The sequence below is a fragment of the Canis lupus genome, chromosome 28 (assembly GCF_011100685.1).
Source record: "Canis lupus familiaris isolate Mischka breed German Shepherd chromosome 28, alternate assembly UU_Cfam_GSD_1.0, whole genome shotgun sequence".
Lineage (NCBI taxonomy): Eukaryota > Metazoa > Chordata > Mammalia > Carnivora > Canidae > Canis > Canis lupus.
The window spans coordinates 38,789,397-38,806,127 of NC_049249.1; the positions used below are offsets into that span (position 1 = coordinate 38,789,397).

A 16,731-nucleotide genomic window follows, 5' to 3' on the forward strand; every position below is an offset into this window, starting at 1 on the left:
GGCTGCTACAGCGGGGATGAGGGAGCAGGGGGAGCCTGCAAACAGCCGGGCGACAGGCCTGTCCCCCAGAAGCCGGCCTCCCGGCATGCTTCCCGGCTACCCCCGCTTCTCAGCAGGCTTCCTAACCTTGCCTTACTCACCACCAGAAAGGCTGGTGCAGGATGCACGTGTGTGGGGCTGTATCGGTCAAATGGGAAAGACCCGCTGGGACAACCGTCACCCTTCGAGGTGGGTTTGGTTGCAGTGGCTCCTTTCTGAGGGATGGGGGGGTCTTGCCTCGGGCCCCAGCCCCGCCCCTGACCTTCGCATGCCCCGAGCAGAGGAGGTGGCGAGGCCCGCCGACCTCTCCTTCCCCGGCACCCCGAGCCCGAGCCTGGAGGTCAGAGGTCACGCCGGAAGGTGGTCGGCTCCTGTCCCCGGGGCGGTCACAGAGCGTTTCCAGCATCCACCGAGGACCTCAGCCCGATACTTCATTATCCTGCTGTCGTTGCAGCTTTATAATTAACTATATCAGAAAAAGCATGAGGGAAACGCGTAGCTGTGCATGTGGATAAATAAAATAGAGCGAATGATATATGGAGAAAATAAACCCCACCCCACCGTGCAGTAGAAAGCTGTATTTTTGTCAGGGGTTCCTGCGACCGTAAAGCACAGCAGGGAAGCTCAGGTGGTTTGTACGTGTCACTGAAAGGCTGGGCAAATATACGGCCTGTGACGTGCACAGCTTGGGTGCATTTTATATTTCGCGTTACCTGTACGCCTACGAGAGAACAAGGACCTAATGTTAGCCGGCTTCAGCCTCTTCTCCCCAATTTGTAGTTTAACGTATCCCTTTATTACATCAACCGAATTCTGGATTTTTTTTTTCCCCCTCCAAAATAAAGTGCTGTGACCCTTACTCCATCATTTCCTGACTTCGCTCCTTCTCTGTGCTGCGTCTCCAAGCGCGCCGTCCCGCTCCCACCGTGAGCTGCGTAGAGGCCTGACCTCTGGACGGACCGCCGAGCCGGCCTGCGTCACTGAGCCCCTCGGCGGGCTCCCAGAACTGTAAGCACGCTGTCGGACGTCTCCGCGCGAGAGCAGAGGGCTCCTTCCTGTGTTTCTGACGGCTTGGGGCGACGAGTGGGGGGACCTGGGGCACACTCTGCACTCGGGGGCCGGGGAGGCGGCTGTGTTGGAAATTCCATAAGGAAAAGGCTTTTCTCCAGGAACTGACGGCCACCCAGAGACGTGGTGACGCGCGGCCCCTCTGCCCAGCCCTGAACGGAACGGGAACCCGTGGTTCCCAGGAGGCAGGTTGTCCTTGTTGGCCTGGGTGTGGATTTCGTCTGAGTGCTTTCCAATAGAGGGCACCATAGCCGTGCACTAGGCTGCGGTTGGGAGACCCCCAGCACCACGTCCGTCCGTCTAAGGATGGATGGGAGAGCGGGGCCAGGGTGGAGCTCTCCCCTCGGCTCCGTGACAGCCCCACGGGCCCTCCTGATGCTCCACGTGTCGTGTCCACGTGGCCTGTGCCGCCGCATGGACCAGGAAAGCGTGGGTCCCTTGCCCGCCAACGTGCCCCCCACTGTGATCCCCAGGTGGCCTCCGAGGGAGGCTCCTGCGAGGGCCTGGCTCCTGGCAGGGCTCCGCCAGAGCTGTCCGAGGTGACCCCGCAGCTCCGCGTGGCCTGGCACTGCCTGTTGGGGCCCACGTCCTGTTTTCTGTCTCCCAGGGCTTCCTCGGCGCTGTCAGAACAGGCTTGATAGATGCCCCGAGGTTCCCGCTGACGGAGGCAGCAGCCAGGCTCAAACCGGCACGGCCGTGTACCGCTCCAAGGACAGGCTCTGCAGAGGCCCACATGAAAAGCCAGCGCGGGTCGCCTAGAGCCGCTGCTGCTCAAGGTTGCGGCGCCGTTTATGGAGATAAAGAGGAAAAGGGAAGGCACAAAGAGATGCAAAAATATTTTCCAAATAAAAAGAAACGTCGAAACAAGAGAGATCTGTGTTCTTGGGCCTCAGGCCTGGGTCCCCCGCACCGGCCGGGCTCGCCCCATCCGTGTAGCACGGGGCGCTTTGAACACCGACACGGAGACCCCCGGGCCAGTGACGGCTGGCTCCGTGCAGCAGCCTGGACGCCGCGTGCTGTTCTCACCCATTTCCAGAGACCCAGATCGTGAGAGATTTGGAGCGAACACGTGTGTTTGCAGAGGCGCAGGTACAGCCATAGGTGCCCTCGGCCGGGCAGACACCGGGGTTGTGGAGGGTGGCTGTGCTCCCCGATTCCTTTTCCCACGTAGAACAGACGCCTCATGTGAGCCCGCACCTGTCTGTGTCCTGCGGCTGCACCAAGGGACCAGGTTGACCGCACAAGTCTGCCTTCTGATGCCCAAGGAAGAAAATTGCACGGTGTCCTGTGCAAGCGGGGGCCGGAGGGAGGCTGTGGCACAGGCTCGGGAAGAGGCAGACCCCGTGGGATCGGCCGCTGGCAGTGGCAAGGGCACCCCAGGGCTCACACAGGAGGCAAGAAGGCTCACCTTGCAGGTGACAGAGGTGGGACCGCTAATCCTTGTCTGCTTCTCACCCGGCAGACGCACCGACTGTACCACCCGCATGTGATTTGACTGTTTGGAGACACGGAAGTCCCTTCCCACCCAGTGTCTTCGGATGCACATTTTCTTCCAAGTCTCCTTCCTGCACGCCGGGTGCTCGTCCAGAGTCTCCTCTTCCAAGTGGCCCGGCGAGTCCAGTGCTGCTGTGTCTGTATCGAGACGGTTTGTGTTTCTTAACCCGCTCGTGAGCAGCAGGGTCACCCCAGAACTTACTTCCTTGAAAACTGCGACGTGAGCAGGAACCCCTGACGGGGAGGTTGCTTAAGAACCAAAGTGGCGGCCCGATGCCGTGGGAGCCCCATGGGGTCCGTGTGCCGTCTCCGGAGGCCCTTGTCCCCACCCCCCAGCCGCGCGGTGGCCCTGGCGGGGCGGATGGGCGCTGATGGCCGTGTGTCCTCCCGGCCGCCCCCCGCGTGCCCCACCCTGGCTGCCGGCGCCCCCGCTGTGACCACGCAGCAGCTCCAGCTCAAACCGCGGCCGCCGTCGCAGCTGAATCGAGGGGAGAGCCGTCTGCGCTGGAGCCTGCCGAGGGTCTTCGTGCGATTTTGGTTTTAAACCGCACAGAGGAGGACTTTCGAGTGATAAATGACTTAACGCGGGGGCGGCGGGGAGGGGCACGCAGGAAAAGAGTTTTATTTTACTCAAAAGCTTGTCCCACAAGAGCATTCAGGAAACCGAGCCTTGCCCTGTGGTCCGGGAGCCGTGATGTGTCGGGAGCCCGAGCGCGTCGTCGGGTGTGTTTTCTTGCCGCCGTCGGGGCGGCGGGTCACGGGCAGAGGGCAGCCCGAGGCCGCGGCGGGGATTCGCTGTGCTGGGCCTCCCTCCACCCAGGCGCGGTTTATTTCTTTCTTGTTCGCCAGCATTTGATTGAGAGTTTGTGTTTAGGAAGCTGAAGCCCACATCAATTTTGCGTGTTATCAGTCTCAAAGACGTTGAGGCTTACGCGGGGCTTTGCCGTGCGGCCCCTGTCTGTCCTGTCTGTCTGTCTGAAGGAAAAGGGGTGGCAGCTGAAAGCCAGGCCCAGAGCCTGGAGAAACTGCAGGTCCCGACGCGTCTCTAGGCGGCCGAGGGCGGCTGTGCAGAGGCCTCGGACCCCGTGTCTCCAGCTGCCGACAGACGAGCGCGTCTGGCCTCCATCAGCCGGTCGGCTCCGTGGGGTGCGTGCTGGGCGGGTGGGGGGTGAGGCGTAGGGAAGGGCCTGGACAGCGAGGCGCGGCCGGACGCAGAGCCCAACCCCGACGGCGCCCGGACTGATGAAAGGACATCGTTAACAAGTCTTTAAAGTGTTCTCGATGTTTTTTCGATGGGGAGAAAAGAAAAAAAGCCCAAGGAAAAAAACTCTGCACGAACGCCAGTTAAGATCGATCGTGGGACGCGTGCACCCGTGTCGCGGGGCACCTTCGGGGAGCCTCGTACTCCTCACCGTGGTTTGAGAGGCCTTCCTGGGTGACTGGTGAGCGGAGCTCGTCTCGGGGGTGTAGGTGCTCGACCTGAGCGGGTGGCCCTGCGTCTGAGGCCACGAGGAGGAGCTCCAGGGGGTCGCTGTCCTGAACTCGTGCCGAGGAAGAGGAGCGTGTGCTGCTCCCGGGGCTGAGATCCCTCCGCTGGCTGCCAGGGACCCCGTGGGGCACTCCGAGCGCTTTTCCTCTGCGTGTGGTTCTCACCAGGACGCACCAGTCCTGGGGCGAGGGGCACGGGCGACGGCGCAGGGAGGCGGCCGGGGACTTCTGTCCCATTTCATCCCTTGCCTCTGAGCGGCTGAGTCGTCCACAGGCAGGCGCACACCGAGCACACGCACACCTGAGCCTTTTCTTAAGTCTTCCTGCCACACATCACTTTTGTTTGGTTCCCAAACACGAGCAACATGTTTGCCTCCAGATTGGTTTGTTGACTTAAATTAAGAAAAACCCAGCTGGAGAAAATATCAGTGTCCAAACATTAAGCAACATGTGATATTGTGCAAAAAGTATTGCTTTTTGCCTGTTTTGATTGCCATAGCTACGAGAAGTAGATGCACGTGTGAGCGTCTTGGCAGGCGGCGCCGAGCTGTGCCCTCCAGCAGGTGGGCGGGCCTTCCCTCGAGGGGCCCTGAACCTGCGCCCGCCGTCCAAAGCAGCCCCTCCCAAGAAGGAAAGGCCAGCCCCGGGCCGTCTGGGGGGATTTAGTCCATCGAGGGCCCGAGAAAGCAGGGCCGGAAGCCCTGACCGCCCTCACCACTCACTTGATAGCCACGCAAGGTGCGTGTGGTGCGGGGCACGACCCACCAGGTGAGGGGGCCCCGGGCAGGAGGCTGTGCGGCTGAGCCAAGCTCCCGGCACACGTTGACGTTGACTCAGTCGGGGTAAGTCGAGGTAAATTCTGTGAAAGCCTGGAGATCCTTCCGGATAAAAGATTCCACCTTCATGTACGCCTCAAACATGAAGTCCTCGGTGCCGGGGGAGGCGGGGAACCGAACCCAGCAGTGGCCCTGGCGCCTGTGCAGCTGGAGCGCTCGCCTGGGCCCAGCACGTCCTCCGGACGCTTCCTCGGAGCTGCTACTGTCCTGAGTCCCAACACGGGGGCAGACAGGTACCCCGCAGGAGCCTCCGTGTAGGGGCCCACCCGTCCGTGTGGCTTCAGCAGACTGTCCTTCGGTCGTCTGCTTGGTGCCTGTCGCGTTGCCCCCAGGTATGGAGAGTGGGACCCGGGGCACGGCCAGGGCAGCCCGTGGGCGGGAAGAGGCTGCGGCTTGCAGGCCCCCGGACCCAGCACCTGCCCCCCTCCACCGGCGCGGCAGCCCGGGGAGCCCACCCCTTTGTCACACTCGCACTCAGACCTAGTTTGGTTAGGAATTCCTGAAATGTTGTCTTCCCAGGAGTTTTGCTGTTTCCAGAACCCCAGCGATGTCCCTCACGTGGCCTCCTGCACCACAGCTTGGATCATTTTTCTTGGGAAAAGGGCTTTCGTGGCTTCGTAGGCCTTGGCTGTGACCCTCCTGCCGCGTGCAGCCTCCCCGGGGGACCCTGCCCGGGCCGCCCCAGCAAACGTGCAGGATGGCGCACGTCTGCGCTCACAGGTTACCCCCCGCCCGACACGGCCCCTGCAGAAGGTGGCAGGGCAGTGGCCGTGACCACACCGTCCATCCTACCGGCCACGTCGGAGTCTCCGGTTAGGAGTGAGGTGGATGGAAGCGGAGCCATGAGGCAGACCTGGAGCATTCTGGAACATTCTGGAGCTGGCTCCCATGGGGCCCAGAGAAGGGCTATTGGCTGGGAGTGCCCCCTGCCAGGTCCTCCTGGGAGCTGATCTGGTCGGTGGGCCCAAGAGGCCAGCAGGCCCCTGCACCCAGGTGCGCCGACAGCCTCCCGCTCTGGAGCAGGAGAGCAGCGCCTTCCCAAGACCCTGTTCACGTGGGTGGTGCTCGGGATTGCCGTCCCTGTCCTGGGGACATCCCGGCCATCCTCGGTCCCTCCCACAGGAAGCACATGGAGAGCAAGCAGCCGCCTCACCGCAGGGCCTTAGGGTGACGTTCCCACCTCTGAAGGCTTCTCCCCAGCCGAGACCCTCCATCCTTGGGGTCGCCCTTCTCCAGCCGCACAGGGAGTGTCACCCTGGCCAGGGCTACCCCCAGGCCAGAGGGTGGTCCTGGAGTGACCCGGCCCCCAGCCCTGTGCCGTCAGAGGTTGCAGAGACCCCATCCCTGCCCTGGCTCTGTCCCCTGAACGCATGGGCACGTCGGACACGCTGGCTCCTCCCCTCGGTCAGGACGGGTGGCCGTGTCTGCTGGTGTCCGTGGTGATCCTGAACCGGGGGAAGGAGGGTCTGTGCAAGTACGGAGGGAGCCGCCTGCGGTGCAGCTCGTTCAAGGCAGGCTCTCCCCAAAAACCACAATCTGCGCTCCTCAGGGCCCCTCCCGGCCGCTGGAGGGGGGCCTGGTTGCCGACGGCCTGCAGGCGGCACGGCTGCTCCAACTTCCTGGGAAAGGCCTGCAGCAGCTCGGCTCACAGGTAAGGGTGGGGTCTGGGCACACGGTGGCAGCCCACGTGCACCGTCACTGCCGGGACTGCCACGTGTAGTGGGCTCGGGGCCGGGAAGGGGCAGCAGGGAGCGGGCGGGGCCTCGAGTCAGCTCTGCCCTGCAGGCCTCTGGTCACCCCTTGTGGCTGGATTTAGTCCAGGCCTGTGACCCTCGGTGGCGGGTCCAGGTTATCTAGGGGCCGTGGCCTGGGGTCTCCTTCCCGATTCAAGTGATCTGAGTGACCATGTGCCCGGCCAGCCCCCTGGGGACACTGCCGCAGACATGGGTCTGCCCTCACCAGGGCGCCTCCCCAGCCGGGCGCAGACGCCAGCGCCAAGCCTGTGGCACTTGCCCAAGACTCCAGGGCATCCCCATGGCCGTGTTTCAGCGCAGGCCGCCACCACGGCCGGGTGGTCAGGTAGTGAGTCCGGAGCCCGTAGAAGGGCAGTGAGTGGCATTGGCAGCTCCCTGGACGTCTGCGGGATTGCTGCTGAGCCCAGCGAGTGGATGGTGGACAGTGCAGCTGACCTGGGAGCTGCCGGGACTGGCCGCCCCACAAAGGGGTCCCTCTCTCCGCCCCCTTGTAGGGCTCTCCTCGGGGTCGGCGGTGCACGTGGTCCTCCCACCCTCCTCCTCCTGCCCAGCTCTTGACCAAGGCCCACGGCAGCTTGCCGCATCCCGTTAGGACGTGTCTGCTGCAACGCCACGTCCCTCCTTTGGTGGGTTTGTATCTCCCCGAGTCCCGGAAAACCTCGGGCCCCCATCCCCATGAACACCGCGTCGTGGGGCCCGGAGGTGAGAGGTCCCGGCTGCACCTCCCTCTGCTCAGGTGCACAGCACCCTAGGCTCTGGTGGCATAAGCCAGCCCATCACCGAGGGGCCGGCCCCACACTGCCTTCATGGGGCTCCCCGAGAGCACGCCCCGCCCCCCAGAACCTCTCCTGGCTGTGCTCGGCCACAGACGCTCGGTTTCCCAGCCTCCTCCTCCGACAGGCAGGCTCCGGTGACTGTCGCCCGCTTCCATCGCCCCGAGCCCCTCAGTCCCCTGGCCCCTTCTCCGGGGAGGTGAGCCCGCCTGGGCCTCCCTGCAGGAGCCCAACCCTCGGAACGCTCTGGCCTCGTGCCCACAGCGGGGAGGGCCCCGAGCACCCCAGGGTAGCCAGCTCTCCACGGGCCTGGTTTCCCTGAGGATTGCTTGGCGGTTGTCTGCTCTGGGGCTGAGCAGAGCTGGGGATGGCAAGGCCCGGGCGCCTGGCCCAGCACAGCAGGCGAGGTCGCCCTCCACCTGCACCCTGACCGCCCACCATCAGCAGCTCCCCAGGGCGCTGGACCCCCGGCTCCCAGGAGCCGCCTATGCCTCGGCCTTGGGCACCGTAGGCCCCGCACCCCCCCCAACCCTGAGAGCCCTTTCTGGCACAGACCCCCAGCTCCTGCATGCTCCCCAACCTTCCTCGAGCCCAGCAGACCCCTCGGCCCACGTTCTGCGTGCAGGTAGAGGCAGGCTGTAGCTCCAGCCCACCCTCAGGGCTGCGGGTGGACAGACCGAGGCCCCAGGGCTCCCGGGGCTTGTCTAAGGCTACCGGTGGGTGCACGGCAGGGCCAGGGTGGGCGCGAGAAGAGCCCAACACAGGCAGCAGCCGGGGTGCGGCGTCCTCCTGGACGGGGGCCCTTCCCCGCGGCCTGGGGGGAGGGGGAGTGGCCGGAAGGTCCTACTGTGTGACGTGGTGAGGGGTTCCGGTCTCCCTTACCCCAAGCCGCTCCACCCACCGCTCTAAGTGGGAGGACGGGTTCTTTCTGGAAAGAAGGAGGGGGAGGGGAGTCACCCTCAGCTTTTTAGAAAGAAAATGCAGAAGGCGCGGTGCCCGCATGATGCCCGCCTGGTGCTGTGGGCACCCCCGCCCCCGTGGCCCCGGCCTCTCCGAGTGTCCAGAAACCCCATCTGGACCCCACGGGAGGGATGTGACTCCTGGTGGCCCATGGGCCTGGGCCGCCAACGGGGTGGAGCCAGGCCGAAGGGGACCCCGTGTTCCTCAGAAAGTGAGTTCCCCGTTTGAGAGGGTGTTTGCAGGGGGGTGGGGGTAGTATCAGTTCACGTCTGTTTGTGGAAAATCACAGGATCCGAGGGGAGGCCTGGTCTGAGGCTGGTTCCCCGTCACGGACCCGAGGGCGCGAGGGGTGGCAGGGTCACAGCTCTGATAAGATGCTGCAAAGCCGCGCTTTGAGGCCGGAGCCCGGATGCGGTGGGCAGACGCCTGTGCCCAGAGGAACGAGAGGGCCTTGGCCCCGTAAAGGGCTCTGTTGCCCACGGTTTTAATGGTTTAACTCACCGCGTTATGCACACCTGGGAGCAACCACGGGGCGGGGGGAGCAGAGCTGGGCTTGCTTGGCTCGGGGCAGGTCTCCAGCAGGTCACCCGCTGGCGGAGTGGGTGCGGGTGCCCTGGAGGATGGCGGGGGAGGGTGCTCCGGCCTGGGACGGTCTCCCCAGCACCGCAGCGACGGAGGACGTGTCTGACGGGGAACCCAAAAATAGCACCCCCCCAGCATCACGTACTTCCCAGCGGGTTTCCGGACGCAGCGTGATCGAACGTTACTCTAAAACCCCGACCGTCCCGAGCTGGTCCCGGCTCCGTGAAGGGCCGGCCGGGGTGCTGGGGGGCCGGCTGGGGTGCTGGGGGGCCGGCCGGAGAGCCTCGGGCTTCTCCCTCCAGCTCCGCAGGGCACGGGCCAGGCCCTGGCCTGCCGGGCCCTCGTCGGGGCCTCCTCGCCGGCGTTTGTGTGCAGACACCCCGAGGCCAGGGCGAAGGGCACGTGCCAGCGAGACAGCGTGTGCGCAGCGAGGGGGCGTGCACAGGGCCCGCGGCCCGGAGAGCGGCAGGTGCGGCGGAGCAGGTGTGCAGCCCAGCCCTGGCCGCGGACCACCAGGCGCCCGTGAGAGAGGTGGGCTCTGGGAACGTTCGGTTCCAAACTCTGTAATCTTGTTTAAACAAACTATACGTAGTTTTATAGCAGATCACATCACACATAACACAGACAGTTACTTTGAATCTGTCCTGACCCGAAGGAAGCTGGGTGCTGTGTTCCTCCGACGGTCGCTGAAGCTTTTCCCTTTCTCTCCCCGAGAAGAGAGGGAGTTAGGACCAGTCTGACTGCAGAGGACTCACGTGTTTCATGTTCTGCGTACCCCATGGGACCCCCGACCCTTGGGAGCCCCATTCTTTCCTGCCTGTAACCCCTGAAGAGCCGCCAAGCCACCTGCCGCCCTCCCGGGACACGCGTGCGTGGTCGTTGTCTGGGGGGCCCGCTGTGTCCCCAGCTCTAGGTTCTGAGTCCCCCAGTTCCCAAACACGCGCATCCGGGGCTCCGCACGACTACAGCCCAGGCTGAAGGCGCTGTTCCCTCCGGGCACCCGGCTCCCGCTCCGTCTCCGGACCCGGACGCCTCATGCCGAGCTGAGAACACACGTGTACTTAAAGCTGCCTTTTCTTCGAGATGCAGGATGACACGTCTAAATATTACAACACCAAGAGGTATGTAGCTGTCGGTTCTTTTCCATGCAAACATCTGACTCCTGCGCCAGGAAGCGATGTGACAGGTATTCCGTAGTTTCAAGCAAATTGGTCTCAGATGTAGATGAAGAGCTTTTCTCAGGGAAGGATGGAAGCTTGTCGTGGGCTCGGCCTGAGCCGCCCGGGGTGTCTCGAGTCGGCTTGTTGCTCACTGTGGGCCCCTCCTGCCCCTCCTGTCGCCCACCTCCCTCCCTGCAGCACAGGGGGTGTTCAGAGCCCCCCACTCCCAACACGGAGCCTCTGGCTTCACTCCGCCCGTGTCCATCGTGCTGGTTCCGAACTCGGCTGCCGCGGCCTCAGGGGCTGCATGCTGGGGGGACGGTGCGGTGTTTGAGCTCCGTCCTGGAGCCCCTCGAGCCGGGGGTCTGTGTCCTGCCGTGCTGCGGGAAGGCGACGGTAGTGCTCAGACATCACATATGCATGGAAGTCTATTTAGGGCTTTGTTTTTTCCTTTTTTATATATATGTATGTTTTTTTATTGGAGTTCAATTTGCCAACATATAGTATAACACCCAGTGCTCATCCCGTCAAGTGCCCCCCTCAGTGCCCGTCACCCAGTCACCCCCACCCCCCTGCCCACCTCCCCTTCCACCACCCCTTGTTTGTTTCCCAGAGTTAGGGGTCACTCATGGTTTGTCTCCCTCACTGATATTTCCCACTCATTTTCTCTCCTTTCCCCTTTATTCCCTTTCACTATTATTTATATTCCCCACATGAATGAGAACATATAATGTTTGTCCTTCTCCGACTGACTTACTTCGCTCAGCATCACACCCTCCAGGTCCATCCACGTCGAAGCACATGGTGGGTATTTGTCGTTTCTAACGGCCGAGGAATATCCCACCGTCCACATAGACCACAGCTTCTTGATCCATCATCTGTCGATGGACACCGAGGCTCCTCCCACAGTGTGGCTATTGTGGACGTTGCTGCTATGAACATCGGGGTGCAGGGGTCCCGGCGTTTCACTGCATCTGTATCTTTGGGGTAAATCCCCAGCAGTGCAATTGCTGGGTCGTAGGGCAGGTCTATTTTTACCTCTTTGAGGACCCTCCCCCCAGTTTCCCAGCGTGGCTGCCCCAGGTCACGTTCCCACCAGCAGTGCAGGAGGCTCCCCCTTCCCCACATCCTCGCCAACATGTGGTTTCCCGTCTTGTTAATTTTCCCCGTTCTCACTGGGGTGAGGTGGGATCTCAGTGTGGTTTGGATCTGTATTTCCCTGGTGGCCAGGGATGCGGAGCACGTTCCCATGTGCTTGGTGGCCGTGTGAGGGTCTTCTCTGGAGAAATGTCTGTTCATGTCTTTTGCCCATTTCATGACTGGACTGTTTGTTTCTTGGCTGTTGAGTTTAATAAGTTCTTTATGGATCTTGGATCCTAGCCCTTGATCTGATGTGTCATTTGCAAATCTCTTCTCCCATTCTGCAGGTTGTCTTGTAGTTTTGTGGACTGTTTCTTTTGTTGTGCAGAAGCTTCTTATCTTGACGAAGTCCCACCAGACTGTAGAGCGAGGTCCCCCAGTGCTTGCCTCAGCACCAGAAATCATGAGTGGTCGCACCTCCTCTTCTGTGTTTATCTGTGCATCCCAAATATTTGCAGCAGAAACATGTTAACATTTCTGATTCTAAAAGCCATGTATTTACCTGGTGAAGGGTCCCTGACAGATGTCTTAAGCGCAGCACTGGCGAGTGCAGGTTAGCCTCAAGACTGGTGCCATTTTCACCCAACCTGTCGCACCTGCTGTCGCCCTGCAGGGCAGTTGGCTGAGACCCCGGGTGAGCCCGTGGGAGCAACAGCAGGCGGTCCCTACCTAGACGGGCTGTGTGACACCAACATGAGAAAAAAAAAAAAATAGCTCGAGGCGTGCTGTCTCAGAGTAGGCGCAGTCATGGAAGAGAGGGTGTTCTGAACTAGAAAATCAAGAGGGCCTTCCTGGAGGAGGCAGGGCATGCCCTGCACCTGATATTGCTGGATGGGATGTGGAAGGCTTTTCAAGTAGAAGGAGCACTTGACAACTTAGAGCAGTGGTGGCCCGGGTGGCACTGGCCCTGCAGGAGGAAACTGGGGACCTGGAAGGCAGTGGTGATGGTCAGGTGAGGGGGCAGACACCCTCGTCGCCGTGGAGGGGTCACGTGTGGGGTCCATTCTGGGTGAAGTTCCCGATGGCAGCCAGTCAGGACAGCAGGGCGTGGCAGTCCTCAGCCTTGTGCCACAGGGGGATGCTGAGGCCCCAGGACCCTGCCCTAGTCTGCGGGAGCCCCCCGGATCTGCACAGACCGGCATCCTCCTGCGGCTTTTCCTCCACTTTCCTGCCTCAGGATGGTGCGCTTCTCTGAACTCCTCCTCTGTCGTTGAACATCACGCAGCACCGCATGGGACAGGGAATGGTCACGCGCTGGCTTCCTGGCAGGGGAGGTAATCCGTGAGGAGCCAGGCCCCAAGGAGAGCACAGGGACCTCAGCTAGCGCCCCACTGGCCTGCGGAGGTGGGGACTGCATCCCCTGCTTCCTGGGGACCCATGAGCACAGAGGGCGGGCGGGCGCCGCACCCCGCAGAGCAGGCCCGAGCCCGCCACAGAGAAGCCTGCCGTCTCATCTCTGCATCCCGTGTTTTACATAATTAGGTAAGTCACTTAACGTCGCTGTGTCTTGTTAGAGAAGCTACTAATCCTTAGAGCTAACAGGACTAACTAATTAGTGTAAAACACTTAGAAAATATAAGAAATTCAGATGTGGAGTATAATTGGCGGGTCCTCCCGGTATTGACGCTTGCGCTGTAGCCCTGACAGGGCCGTGGGCCTGGCTTCATCTGGGAGGTGTGGTTGAGGCCGAGGCCGAAGCAGGAGGGAGGACTGTCCCACGCCCCAGGGCCACTGTCAGCACATCCTATGCTGCTCTGCAGGTGGGACAGGGTCAGGTGAACTAGCCCCAGTGGGTTTGTCTTGCTGCTCACGACCTCGGGCTGGTGTGACTTGCAGCCCAGGGATGCACAGAGAGGGCCTGCAAGGGCCTGGGGCTCCGGTTAGTGACTCAATTAACCGACCACGGCGGGTGAGTGGCTGGGCCGCCCCAAACCTGTTTGATCCTCCACTGTCTCATCTCTGGAAAGGAGCTGAAGCCGTTGCCTCGAAGTTTCTGCAGAGAGCAGAGCCGGACGTGTGAGACACCTGGCACTGAGCTGGCATTTAGCAGTTTCTACTATTTTCCCTCATTACGGGATACATGCCGGACTTCCTTCTCCGTCGGTAAGTTGCTCAGAAAAGACGTCCAAGCCCCAGACCCGACAGCACCGGCCCGAGCTCCGGGGACGCAGGCAGCAGCGGTGGGTGTGGTTCCCCGGTGGGGTTGGGAATAAAATGGTGATTGGATGTTCTCTTTGGTACGTTACTTCCTAAGGACGTACGGAGCTGTCAGCAAACCATTAATCTCTCTTTAAACCACGGTGACAATATTTACATTTAACATCAAGATGATGATTATCGGAAGAACCCCCTGGAAGCTCTCCTCACGACTGGAAAACACAGCAGCCAGTTCGCAGAGCCACTGCCGGGGCCAGAAACAACCCGAGACGGCCCCGGAGGCCTGCAGTTACAGAGGGTGATGCCAGGTGAGACGACCGTCTGACAGCAGCTCGTCGCCTGCTGTCAGCAGAGTGGAGCCAGCTTCAGGAACAGCAGAGCCTGAGTCACACGTGGGGTGGCCACGCCTTTGGCCAACCCTGCAGGAATCTGCTTCAGACGAGCCCAACTAGGAGCAGAAACTTCTGAAAAGAATTGTTTTAAATGTATTTAAAAAAAAAAAAACAAAGTTGTGCCCAAACAGTAGAGGAATCAGGGGCTAGTGGATGTGAAAAGCCTGCTTTCTGAGCATCGTCGGAACATTCTGGAAAGTCTGTCCTTTTGAGAGAGACCTCTGGGTGCCCTCCAATGCCTGGTGTATGGTCTGACGAAGCCCACTTTCCAGGCGGCGGGCCCTCCGTTTGTGCTGTAGGCCCTCTTCCTCTCCGGCCTCTTCAAAGAGCACGGTCACCAGCAGAGCGCTGACAGGTGCACTCTTCATCAAGGTGGGCAGCTGTGATCCCACAACACCCTGTGATATACTGCAGTTCCCTCCACAGGAAAGATAAGTGTCATGTCCCAAAACAATCCAGCTTTGAAGATGGGAAGCCCAAGGCCTCAGAAACTGTCCTGATCCCACTGGCGTTCTAGAATAGCCCACAAGTGCCCGTGCGTAGTAAGAGCCAACTATGGTTGATGCTCTAGGAATTCAAAGAAATGCTTCTAGAAGATATTGAAAAGAGCTCTGAGTCTGTGTGTGACTTTGGACAGTCCTGTGGCTTTACCCTGTGGCGTTCCAGCTCGGCCGTCTCTTCGCCACGCACACTCCCTGGGGACTCTGACTTGCACCCAGAAACCAGGCCTGGGTGCAGGAGAGAAAACCATAGTCAGTCTGAACAACGGTCCAGCGAAAAACAAGTGCATGAATAGTGGACATTGTGCAGCTTTGAAAGTGAATAGAGCTTCGTGCTGTAACGTGGGTGCGTCCCAGATACAAGATGAGAAGTCAACAAAGCAGAGTGCAGGGGGTTGCACTAATTCTGTAAAGATCACAAACCAGCCTTTAAAAAAAAAAAAAGATTTTATTTATTTATTCATGAGAGACCCAGAGAGAGAGGCAGAGACACAGGCAGAGGGAGAAGCAGGCTCCATGCAGGGAGCCCAATGCAGGACTTGATCCCAGGACCCCAGGGTCACACCCTGAGCCGAAGGCAGACGCTCAACCACTGAGCCACCCAGGCGTCCCAAACAAGCATTTTTTAATTAAGTTTTTTTTTTTTTTTAATTCAGCTGCAGTGTAGTTAAAGTACGGTGCTGTATCAGGATCAGGTGTACGATACAGTGATCGGACAGCTCTGTACGTCACCCAGTGCCCATCAGGACACGCGTGCCCTTCGCCCCATCACCTGTTCCCCCAACCCCACCTCCTCCCCTCTGGCAACCAACAGTTTCTCCTCTAGAGTTAGGAGTCTGTTTCTTAGTGCCTCTCTCTTTTTTTTTTTCCTTTGCTCCTCTATTTCTTAAATTCCACATAGGAGGGAATTCATACGGCATTTGTCTATGTCTGACTTCTCTCACTCAGCATCGTTCTCTCTAGATCCATCCATGTTGTTGCAGAGGGCAAGATTTCATTCTTTCTCATGGCTGAGCAATAGTCCATTACGTACATGCCACATCTTCATCCATCCATCCGTGGATGGACTCTAGGGCTGCTTCCAGATCCTGGTGGCTGGGGACGCTGCTGCTGTAAACACTGGGGTGCAGGTACTCGTGCGAATTTGTGTGTCTGCATCCTTTGGGTAAATACCCAGTAGTGCGGTTGCTGGATCCTACAGTAGTTCTTTTAACTTTTTGAGGAAACTCCATGCCATTTTCCACAGCAGCTGCCCCAGTTTGCATTCCCACCAGCAGTGTAGGAGGGGGGTTCCTGTTCTCCACATCCTCGCCAACACTTGTTTCTGTGACTCCAGCCATCCTGACAGGCGTGAGGTGGTATCTCACTGTGAGTTTGCTTTGCATTTCCCCGATGATGAGGGACGTGTCTGTTGGCACCTGTGTGTCCTCTTTGCAGAAATGTCTGTTCGTGCCTTCTGCCCATTGTTAGTTGGATTATTTGGTTTTTGGGTATTGAATTGTATGAGTTTCTTATATATTTTGGGTTCTGGCCCTTTATCAGAATCATTACTTGCAAATATCTTCTCCCGTTCAGTAGATTGCTCTTTAGTTTTGTTGGTTGTTTCCTTTCCCGCACAGAAACTTTTTGTTTTGATGTAGTATCAATAGTTAATTTTCGCTTTTGTTTCTCTTGCCTCGGGAGATGTGTCTATTTTGAGTCTATTGGTGTGTGTGTGTGTGTGTGTGTGGGTGTGGGTGTGTGTTGTGTGTGTGTAGGAAAGTGGTCCGGTGTCGTTCTTCTGCACGTAGCATGTCCAGTTTCTCCAGCTCCATTTGTGGAAGAGACGGTCCCATTCCCATTGCATATTCATCTCTCCTTTGTCAAAGATTAATTGATCATATAATTGTGGGTTTTCCTCTGCTCCTATTCTGTTCCATTGACCTGTGTTTGTATTTTTTGCCAGTACCATACGGTTTTGATGACTACAGCTTTATAATCTAACTTAAAGCCTGGGATTGTGATACATCTACTCCTGTTTTTCTTTTTCAAGATTGCTTTGGCTAATGAGTCTTTTGTGAACATGCAAATTTGGGGATTATTTGCTCTAGCTTTATTTCAACATGCTGTTGGTATTTTGGTAGGAATCGCATTAAATCTGTAGATTTCTGTGGGTGGTGTAGACATTTTAACAATATTTGTTCTTCCCATCCATGAGCATGGAAGGTCTTTCCATTTCTTTGTGTCATCTTCAATTTCTTTCATCAGCGTTTTATAGTTTTCAGAGTACAGGTCTTCCACTTCTTTGGTTAACTTATTCCTAAAATATTTTATTGTTTTTGGTGCAGTTGTAAATGGGATTGTTTTCTTAATTTCCCTTTCTGCTGCTTGATTTTGTATCCTGTGACT

General features: G+C 59.1%; 1 long non-coding RNA gene across 7 annotated transcripts in view; it reads left to right on the forward strand.

Moving 5' to 3' along the window:
- The first annotated feature begins 11,118 nt into the window (after positions 1–11,118).
- LOC106557926 overlaps positions 11,119–16,731 on the forward strand; it is a 52,382-nt gene continuing 46,769 nt past the window's right edge. For all 7 annotated transcript variants that reach the window (XR_005380775.1, XR_005380780.1, XR_005380782.1 and 4 more), the window contains exons 1-2: positions 11,119–12,776; positions 13,262–13,397. This is a non-coding gene — a long non-coding RNA (uncharacterized LOC106557926). The remainder of the gene's footprint in view (positions 12,777–13,261; positions 13,398–16,731) is intronic.